Genomic DNA, 11001 nt, shown 5'->3' on the forward strand with positions numbered 1-11001 from the left:
CTTCGTCTCTCCTTCGGTCTTCTGGAAGCTTCGTGGAAAAATAGGACCCTGGGCGTTGATTTCGTCCAATTCCGAGAATATTTCCTTACTAGGATTTCTGAAACCAAAAACAGCAGAAAACAATAACTGGCTCTTCGGCATCTCGTTAATAGGTTAGTGCCAGAAAATGCATAAATATGACATATAATGTGTATAAAACATGTGAGTATCATCATAAAAGTAGCATGGAACATAAGAAATTATAGATACGTTTGAGACGTATCGGTTGGATGTCTATGTATCCCTTGGTGTGAGTTATCGTTATGGAATATTAATGAGAAGTCTTATCATTTACATATTGCACATCTTATTTCAGTTTGCAATTTCTACTATATGATTGATCTTCTTGTTAGTATTGGTATCACTTTGGGAGCATTGAGTAAATCTATTTGGTTTTGGCAAACTTAGAATTGGTCAATAGCAACAACACTTTAAATTTAAGTAGAAAAGAGAAATACATGTAGATATGTTGTTTCATTGTCTTTCTTTCTTGTTAGCTCTTAGCTTATTATTCTGAGGTTAAAATTGTTTGTGCTTACAAGGAAGATGCATGATTGTTTCTATCATATGTATATTTGTTTGTTTCCCTCAACTCTTATGCTTGCTAATCAACCTTGCTAGCCAAAGACCTGTACTGAGAGGGAATGCTTCTCGTGCATCCAAACCTTAACCCAAAACCTATGCCATCAGTGTCCACCATAACTACCTACTATGTGGTATTTCCTACCATTCCAAGTAAATACTTCGTGTGCTACCTTTAAACAATTCAAAATTTATCATCTCTTATTTGTGTCAATGTTTTATAGCTCATGAGGAAGTATGTGGTGTTTTATCTTTCAATCTTGTTGGGCAACTTTCACCAATGGACTAGTGGCTTCATCCACTTATCCAATAATTTTGCAAAAAGAGCTGGTGATGGCGTGTAACTCACACGTTCGTTGGGAACCCCAAGAGGAAGGTATGATGTCTTATAGCAGCAGGTTTTCCCTCAGTAAGAAACCAAGGTTTATCGAACCAGTAGGAGCCAAGAAGCACGTTGAAGGTTGATGGCGGCGGGATGTAGTGCGGCGCAACACCAGAGATTCCGGCGCCAACGTGGAACCTGCACAACACAACAAAAGTACTTTGCCCCAACAAAACAAGTGAGGTTGTCAATCTCACCGGCTTGCTGTAACAAAGGGTTAACCGTATTGTGTGGAAGATGATTGTTTGCGGAAAACAAGTAGAACAAGTATTGCAAGTAGATTGTATTTCAGTAAAGAGAATTGGACCGGGGTCCACAGTTCACTAGAGGTGTCTCTCCCATAAGACGAACAAGCATGTTGGGTGAACAAATTACAGCTTGGGCAATTGACAAATAAAGAGAGCATGACCATGCACATACATATCATGATGATTATAGTGAGATTTAATTGGGCATTACGACAAAGTACATAGACCGCCATCCAACTGCATCTATGCCTAAAAAGTCCACCTTCAGGTTATCATCCGAACCCCTTCCAGTATTAAGTTGCAAAGCAACAGACAATTGAATTAAGTATGGTGCGTAATGTAATCAACAACTACATCCTTAGACATAGCATCAATGTTTTATCCCTAGTGGCAACAGCACAACACAACCTTAGAACTTTCGTCACCGTCCCGTGTGTCAATGCGGGCATGAACCCACTATCGAGCATAAGTACTCCCTCTTGGAGTTACAAGCATCTACTTGGCCAGAGCATCTACTAGTAACGGAAAGCATGCAAGATCATAAACAACACGTAGATATAACTTTGATAATCAACATAACAAGTATTCTCTATTCATCGGATCCCAACAAACGCAACATATAAAATTACAGATAGATGATCTTGATCATGTTAGGCAGCTCACAAGATCCAACAATGATAGCACAATGGGGAGAAGACAACCATCTAGCTACTGCTATGGACCCATAGTCCAGGGGTAGACTACTCACTCATCACTCCGGAGGCGACCATGGCGGTGTAGAGTCCTCCGGGAGATGATTCCCCTCTCCGGCAGGGTGCCGGAGGCGATCTCCTGGATCCCCCGAGATGGGATCGGCGGCGGCGGCGTCTCAGTATGTTTTCTCGTATCGTGGCTCTCGGTACTGGGGGTTTCGTCACGGAGGCTTTAAGTAGGCGGAAGGGCAGGTCAGGGGGCCACACGAGGGCCCCACACCACAGGTCGGCGCGGCCAAGGGGCAGGCCGCGCCGCCGTAGGGTTTGGGCGCCTCGTGGCCCCACTTCGTCTCTCCTTCGGACTTCTGGAAGCTTCGTGGAAAAATAGGACCCTGTGCGTTGATTTCGTCCAATTCCGAGAATATTTCGTTACTAGGATTTCTGAAAGAGCTAATTACATCTATGGTACAACAACTTGCACCCCATGTGCAAATTAGTACATTAAGTTGCATACTGGGAAGCCGGAGTACATCAACTTGTAAATCCGAATCAGATTAGTACCAGCCAATCGAGCTCTGCCGCGTGTGATGACACAGTCACGATTGGAAACTGCTCTGGTCTCGGAAATCTTTGCCAAACCCCCCTACTTATTTTGAACACTACGTTGGGGTCTTTGTGTGAAATTGATTCCCCAATCCCCAAGCATAACCCTAGGCGACGGCGACAGCGACGGCGGACTGTGAGCGGATGGCGACGGCTTAGATGGTGAGCGGAGACGGCGTCGGCAACGAGGGTAGCAGCGTCGAGCATGGCAACGAGGACGAGCAAGCCACATCATGGAACATCAGCGACGAGAACCCCAACTCGGTGGCCGCGTCGTCGGCGGTGGCGGAAGAAGCGACGACGTGGAGTGCACTAAGGCGACGGCGATGAGCAACGTGACGGCGACGAGCAAGGCACATCCTGGAACATCGATGAGATTGCATTGACGATAGTCAGGTTAACTGCAACTTGGAATTCATCTGTTCGTAATTTCTTCTAATTCATTTTTTTTGTTTATTTAGGTGAAATTGAAGCTTCCTGTTGTTGAGGAATTGCAGTACAGCTGGTTAAGAAAATAGCTAAAACGTGGTCGAAGTTACAAGCTGTCAAGTCAGCTAAGAAGTAATTTCAGAGAATGTGGATGGAGGAGATGAGAAGGAGACAGAAGAGGGAGATGATCATCCTTACGTCAATAGTAGCTTTTGTAGTCTTCTATGCAGTTACTGCTTTGCTACCTAGGGAGTTTGTGTGAGGAGAGACAGTAGAGACAGTAGAGCATTTTCTAGTTAGTGTTCTGATGAGGTGTATTGATGTAGTGTTGCTGTATTGGTATGAGCTGATGAATAAATGCAAACACTTTTGGTGAATAAATATGTGGAGAAATGGAATACCTTTTGCTCAGTACATACGTGGAGAAATTTGAAGAAATTTTCTTGGATAAATAACCAGAACATATAACAAAAGAAGAGACAGTAATTCGAGGTAAAACACTGCCATTTAAACTGCATGCAGAAAATAAGAACAATTGTCTGAAGCTTAGAGAGCAAGAGCTGGAGCTCATCATGTGAAGCATCAAATGGGCTAAAAGGGCAGGGTTTTCACACATACTGACGCTAATCGCCTGATGCAGTAAAACTGAAGATGGGCAATCCAATTGGATGCAGATCTTCCTGAAGAATATTCAACTGGAAAGCCAGCTCCAACCATAGTTAGTAATATATACAGCAACAGAAACTCAATTCGGCTCCCGGGTGCGTATGATCCCTCTACCATAAAAACATATTTCCAAATGTTAAAAAAATTTAACAAAAAAAATTACATGTACATCTCCATAACATATGTGTATTCGTCAAGTTTTTCATGAAAAAATGATATTTTTTTGTAGTCTAAGCGAAAAAGAGAAAATTTATCTTGTGACAAGTCTTTGTTTTAGCACCGAATTTTGTCTTTTTTACACACGCCACATGACATGTCGATTTTTCATGAAACGACTTTGTGAGCGCGTAGCACATGAAGATGTACGTGCGAAATTTTTGTTTCAATTTTTTTGATATTTTAAAATGTGTCTAACATGTATTTCAAAATAAAGGAAACATACGCTCCCATGTGCCAAAACATCACTCCCCAGCAAAAAGCACTATATTTTGTATCACTTCTAGGATATGAGCCTCGTACATTTTATATGCTGTTTTTGTTTCAACATCCGACTGTCTCAGAAATCAGTATCATGTTTCTATTCCAATCTGCTAAGCTATGACTCCTATGAGCGGTAGACATCTGGGCATGGGCAGCCCGGCCCGGACGACCCAGCCCGACCCGGCCCGAAAATCCTGGGTCGGGCCGGGTCGGGCTTGCACTTCGGGTCGGGCTCGGGCTTGATTTTTGAGCCCGAACGTCGGGTCGGGCTCAGGCTTACAGTTTTCGCAATTTAGGCAAGATTCGGGCTGGGCTTCTCGGGCCAGGCCGGGCTTTTACCCGTTCGGGCCGGGTTCGGGCTTGATTTATAGGCCCGACGGTCGGGCCGGGCCGGGCTCGGGCTTAGCATTTTACGTTCGGGCTTTTTCGGGCTTGGCCCGGAGCCCAGCCCGGCCCGAGTTTTGCCCAGGTGTTTACAAACTGCAGCTCCAACAGTATGTACAAGCCTTCTTACATATTCCTCCTTTTGTTCTAGCAAACTGATAGTCAGTAACAACAACAAATGAGCTTCAATTTAACAACTGAATAACTAACACATGAGGTCCCTGTAATTGTTGAATGATCAGATGAACACTTAGTAGCAGAGTGTGTAAGTGAAAATTTCAACTTGTACATACTTATGCAAACTAAACCTAGACCCACGTTGATGCTACAGTGTACATGTCTAGCTACATCAACAATCTCTGAACTAACTAAGCCTGAAACAGACATATCTGAACTTGAGCAAGGTTGTCACACTAGCTAGGGGAAATCTGCTACTCCGATCGTGCAGGCCCGGCCGGCAGCCTGTAGCACACAGTCTCTGAACTAACTGAGCCTGAAATTGCTACAGCTCGTACATGTCTAGCTACAGCGTACATGTCTGTGAACTTCGTCTCTGTCCGCGTCAGCGGCGGAACACCCGACGGCAACGCCACCGAAACACATCCAATTTGGACATCAAACACCACGAAAACACTCACCTATCTCCACTACTATTAAAAGACACAGAGAGGCAGATCCAAATCATCTAAACCGTCCATCCATTTAATCCCGGCTCAGATTGCCAGTAAAACAGTGTTAGACGCCACGTCTAATTAAAACATGGAAACAAATCGCTAAATAGGCTTTTTTTTTGTTTCGCACAGACGGGCGACACCACGTCCTCCACGGCCCCCCGCAATCCCCGCGCCGCCCCAGGAAGCCGCCTCCACGACCTGCAGTCGTCACCCGCAATCCCTGCGGCGGGCTTCCCCCAGCAAGCCGCCGCGCCCATCCACGCAGTCGTCGTGCCGCGCCGTGCTGCCCCCAGCAAGCGCTGCCCGCCGCAAGCACTGACCTGCCTCTGGCCTCTCAATCGTCGCCAGTTCCTTGCTTCTCCATCGGCGAAGGCCCGTCTGCCCTACAGTACGCCAGCGACCACACACCTGTCCGCCTCCGCGATCCCGTACCTGCGCTAGAACGTCGCTGGAACGCATCCTGCTCGAAGACAGGGTCACGCCACCGTTGTTTACCCGGTCACCGATCTTCGTCTCATCATGTGAGTATCCCACAGGTTCGGTGTTTTTAACTTGATCAATGTGGCTTCAACTGATAGCAGATTCGATCCATACGAATTTCAACTTCAGTTCATAATAAGATGATTCGCCAATTCCTCTCTTCTGAATCATTGATTTATTTAATCGGTAAGAATCTTTGGTGTTATTTGCTGGATCTGAATCTTTCATCTATTACAGCTAAGTGAATTATTTAATCAGGAAGAAACCTGGGTACTCTTCTCACTCTACTTTGCACAATCCTTTTTTGGTTGAATTGTCTGTTTCCTGTCCCTTTGAACTGCTTGTGGATACTACCATATGGTGCGTTACTACATGGTCTTTATGTTCCTGTGAAATGGCAAATTGTAGTAAGTCACTCCATTTTATATTTCTTTTGATCGACTACCAAAACTCAGGCACCCATTATGTATTTTCAATATCATCCACGCACACATATTTGCGTAGTAGGTACTAGCACACCATGGGAATTTTATTCAGAATCAAAGGAAAATCTTACTTGAACATACAAGATAGAGTTCGCAATCTCACTTTTTACGTAGATGATACAGCCTTTCAATTTGTTCGCAGTTATTTCTTCTTTTTTTGTTAGGAAACTGCAATGCCAGTTAGAATGTTATTGTCAAGTTGCAGTTCTCCATGTTCATATTTAGGGCATATAGTAAGTTCTTGACCCATCTCAATTCCAATATATGTTCATGGTTTATCTCATTGTTGCACGCCAACCAGATATGTATCTTTTCTTTGAATTAGGACCAAAAAAGTTGTGGACTATGCAGTCGAGCTTGTCATGCTATTGAACACATATCTGATGATTGGTTAGATGCAGCAAAACCAGGTATCCCAAACAAAGGAATGCATTATTTCCTTTTTGTTGCCAGATAGAAGTGAGCTTCTTTTGCGTATTAAATACGTGAATTAAAGTGTTCTATGTCAGCTAGAACCAAAAAATTTAATATTTTCTGAATATTGTTAAAGTATAGTATGTAGCAAGTTATTAATTTTATTTCTCAATTGTTTTGCTGTTAAGAATAAAAGCAGAATATGCACTCTGATCCCTCTATGCAGATCAAAAGAATGATCTAAAACGGCTATTGGCAGTGAAGTTCCAATTGAGGAAAGAACACAGATTGAACATGAAATAGAAAGTCGTCTTCTTTTATACAGTGGTAAAGATGTGTCAATCATAAAATTTTGCATTTTCTTCAGTAAATGGCAAAGATGGGTAAAGGAGCTGTTCGTCCTTATTTTGTGAAAATCTTATGCTTATACAGAGAAGGATACCAGGGCATAGAGCAAGAGAGACAGAGAGTTGGAGCGTACCACGGTTGGATTTTTCTTGGTGTCGAGGAGGGCGCCGCTGAGGCCATCGACGACACCATGGGAGAACTCAGTATGGAGAGCAACGCAGCCTCCCACATTAACCACGAGAGGGGCTCCATATTTACCGATGGCAACTAACCTGAATCAGCCTCCGCTAATGGGCTGGTAAGCGTTTCTTTCTTCTTACATAACATGGATTCAGTTTCATGTACTATATTCTTGCAGGAACTAATACTACCTAGATTGCATTACAACTTAACTAGCCTTATTTATATTTTCATTCTAAGTTGATAGCTGGTCTTTGATAGGGAAAGTTCTTTCAGTAAATCCTAATCTGATTAGCACTATACAATAATATTCAGCTTTCTTGGTAACTTCATTGATGAAGAGGGGCATCAGATCCAAAAATTCAATCGTTGCATGAAGAGGGTCTTCCCCAACCGTGTTGTATCACCCCTTAGGGGCATGTAACCGTAAACCTTCTCTCTTTTCAATGAAATGAAACGCAAAGGCTTTTTGCGTTTTCTCGAAAAAAAAAGTGTGTAGATGGAAGAAAGAAAAGGAATCCTCAGTCATCATCTTCTATTATAGGGCTTGCTTGAGAAGTAGCCGGATGCTACCAAGTGCAGCGTTAACAATCGCCAATCCGTCTCTTCCATTTTTGCAGTTATCGTTCATGACTCACTGTCGTTTTCGGTAGGGAAGGCCTTCCCGTCAACCTGTCTAAGGAGATCCTGAAAGCTATCTGCGTCCAGGCTCTCGGTCAGGTAACAGTACTTTCATTTATTTTTCTTATTTAACAGTGACTAGCTTGAATTGCCTGATATAGATCACATGATTCATCGTGGTTAATCTGCAGTTGAGATGCCAGCTTCTCGGTTAGTTTATTGGCAAGCAGAGTGAGAGACCCTGCTTTAGAGGGAAAGTGCAAGGCATCTGGTGAATAAGACTGAAAGTTTTGAGTAGGAAGCTGATTCATTAGCATTTCTTAAAAGGAAAAATAACTGATCCATAAGCAACGATAACTGCTACTGCATGAATCAAATCGCCTTCTCTGCTACGGCTACAACATCAATTTCATTCACTGCTCGCAATTAATTTTTCCTTGTCATCAGTGTTTCCCTGGTTTTCTCTTGCTTTCGCTTATGAACAAAAAATGTAAATACTATTCTAAATGGGAAAAGAACTGCTATCTATATGGTCTTCATAGGTTCAGTTAAGGATCAGTTTACCTGCAGTACTCCCTAACCATAATATTTCCATTTTTTGGATCATGGTTGAGAACATTATTTGTGGCTATGAAATATGTAAATTACTAAGTGTGCCCAGTTTCTTAACTTTAGTTTGTCTTTAGTTTTGTCGATCTAGCTGGTGGAGACCTACACAGGTGCATGAGTAATGGTTATAATTTTGATATTATATAAATGTTTTAGAGTACTGAAATACTGTTGTTGGGTGGATATGGAAGGATGCTCGCATGTCTCTTGGATTTTCTGAGATATGCTTACTGCTGGAGTTAATGTTACTATGACATAGCTATTGGATTCAAATGGTCATGACTTATTTGCCCACGTGGATGCTTGATCGATTTGTATTGAGACTCTTGAACTCAGCTTAGATGCAATGTGTAGGAGTATCTTATTTCTAATATACAAATCCAAATGCTTTTGAAAGTTATGAACAAATGATTTCTACATGTTCGATTTCAGATTGGAGTATGCCATCTTGTCTTTTTAATTTTATTTGATTTTTGGATGAGGATGACGGTAACCCTTATATGTGCTGCAGTTTTCCTATTCCAGTGTAATTAGTTATGAGTTTTATTAGCTTTGGGTGAAACTTAAATCAGTAGTGTATGGACAACTCATTTTCTCAATCGTTGAACATGCATAAGTGATAATTACTTTAACTATTGCATACTGCGATAGGTATATTCTTATCGTAATATGATATATATAGTTTACACACAGATAAATGTATATTCGAGTTGGGCTGTACCGCAAAACACACGTGCATTGCACGTGCCACGTTACTAGTTGCTACAAACGTGAAAAAATGACACCTTTTTGCTTGCTCATGCCACAAAATCGAGGACAACGCCGCCGATCAAAGTGCGATTACCACGGTGGAAATATTACAGGAAACACGAGCTGGGCGGAAGGCCGGAAGGCTCCTGGCGACGAGTGACTTACCTTACTCCGGCGGGTCCTCGTTCCACGCGCGGAAGTGCAGGTCCGGCGGCGGCATGTCGCTGGAATCGTCGCCACCGACGACACCCAAGCCCAACCGTGGCCGCCGGCTTCGTGAACGAGAAGAAAGGAAACTGAATCCCAAGCTCCGATATGCCAAATAGGTAAGGACCTAGACAGAATATATGTAAAAGCACGGTTCATTTCCGTAAATTAACCATGGGCCATAGACGTGGGAGGACAAAAAGCCGGAAATAAATAACCTCAGGGATCTGCTTGTAAGACTGCAGTTCGGGAGCAAAACTCCACGGTGGCACAGTTTCGGTCAGTTAAACTTAATTGACTCCGAAAATCAAGTTCTTGTACCACGGTTCCCCGTTTTACAACTTATTGTACTAATTTGCACATGAGGTGCAAGTTGCTGAAACCAAAAACAGCAGAAAACAGCAACTGGCACTTCGGCATCTTGTTAATAGGTTAGTTCCAGAAAATGCACGAATATGACATAAAGTGTGCATAAAACATGTAGATAACATCAATAATGTGGCATGGAACATAAGAAATTATCGATACGTCGGAGACGTATCAGCATCCCCAAGCTTAGTTCTGCTCGTCCCGAGCGGGTAAAACGATAACACGGATAATTTCTGGAGTGACATGCCATCATAATCTTGATCATACTATTTGTAAAGCATATGTAGTGAATGCAGCGATCAAAACAATGTATATGACATGAGTAAACAAGTGAATCATAAAGCAAAGACTTTTCATGAATAGCACTTCAAGACAAGCATCAATAAGTCTTGCATAAGAGTTAACTCATAAAGCAATAATTCAAAGTAAAAGCATTGAAGCAACACAAAAGAAGATTAAGTTTCAGCGGTTGCTTTCAACTTGTAACATGTATATCTCATGGATATTGTCAACATAGAGTAATATAATAAGTGCAATAAGCAAATATGTAGGAATCAATGCATAGTTCACACAAGTGTTTGCTTCTTGAGATGGAGAGAAATAGGTGAACTGACTCAACATTGAAAGTAAAAGAATGGTCCTCATAGAGGAAAAGCATCGATTGCTATATTTGTGCTAGAGCTTTGATTTTGAAAACATGAAACAATTTTGTCAACGGTAGTAATAAAGCATATGCATCATGTAAATTATATCTTATAAGTTGCAAGCCTCATGCATAGTGTACCAATAGTGCCCGCACCTTGTCCTAATTAGCTTGGACTACCGGATCATCACAATGCACTGTTTTTACCAAGTGTCACAAAGGGGTACCTCTATGCCGCCTGTACAAAGGTCTAAGGAGAAAGCTCGCATTGGATTTCTCGCTATTGATTATTCTTCAACTTAGACATCCATACCGGGACAACATAGACAACAGATAATGGACTCCTCTTTTATGCATAAGCATGTAACAACAATTAATAATTTTCTCATTTGAGATTGAGGATATATGTCCAAAACTGAAACTTCCACCATGGATCATGGCTTTAGTTAGCGGCCCAATGTTCTTCTCTAACATATGCATGCTTAACCATAAGGTGGTAGATCTCTCTTACTTCAGACAAGACGGACATGCATAGCAACTCACATGAAATTCAACAATGAATAGTTGATGGCGTCCCCAGGTGAACATGGTTATCGCACAACAAGCAACTTAATAAGAGATAAAGTGCATAATTACATATTCAATACCACAATAGTTTTTAAGCTATTTGTCCCATGAGCTATATATTGCAAAGGTGAAGAATGGAATTTTAAAGG

The 11001-nt window shown here is 42.2% G+C and overlaps 1 long non-coding RNA gene across 1 annotated transcript; it reads left to right on the plus strand.

The window, feature by feature from the left end:
- Window positions 1–5509: 5509 nt before the first annotated feature.
- On the plus strand, window positions 5510–8159 carry LOC124655396. Its single transcript, XR_006988666.1, has 5 exons — window positions 5510–6554; window positions 6785–6885; window positions 6991–7204; window positions 7707–7806; window positions 7899–8159. It is a non-coding gene; the product is annotated as an uncharacterized LOC124655396 (long non-coding RNA).
- The last annotated feature ends 2842 nt before the right edge of the window (window positions 8160–11001 follow it).

Source organism: Lolium rigidum, chromosome 5, assembly GCF_022539505.1.
Source record: "Lolium rigidum isolate FL_2022 chromosome 5, APGP_CSIRO_Lrig_0.1, whole genome shotgun sequence".
Lineage (NCBI taxonomy): Eukaryota > Viridiplantae > Streptophyta > Magnoliopsida > Poales > Poaceae > Lolium > Lolium rigidum.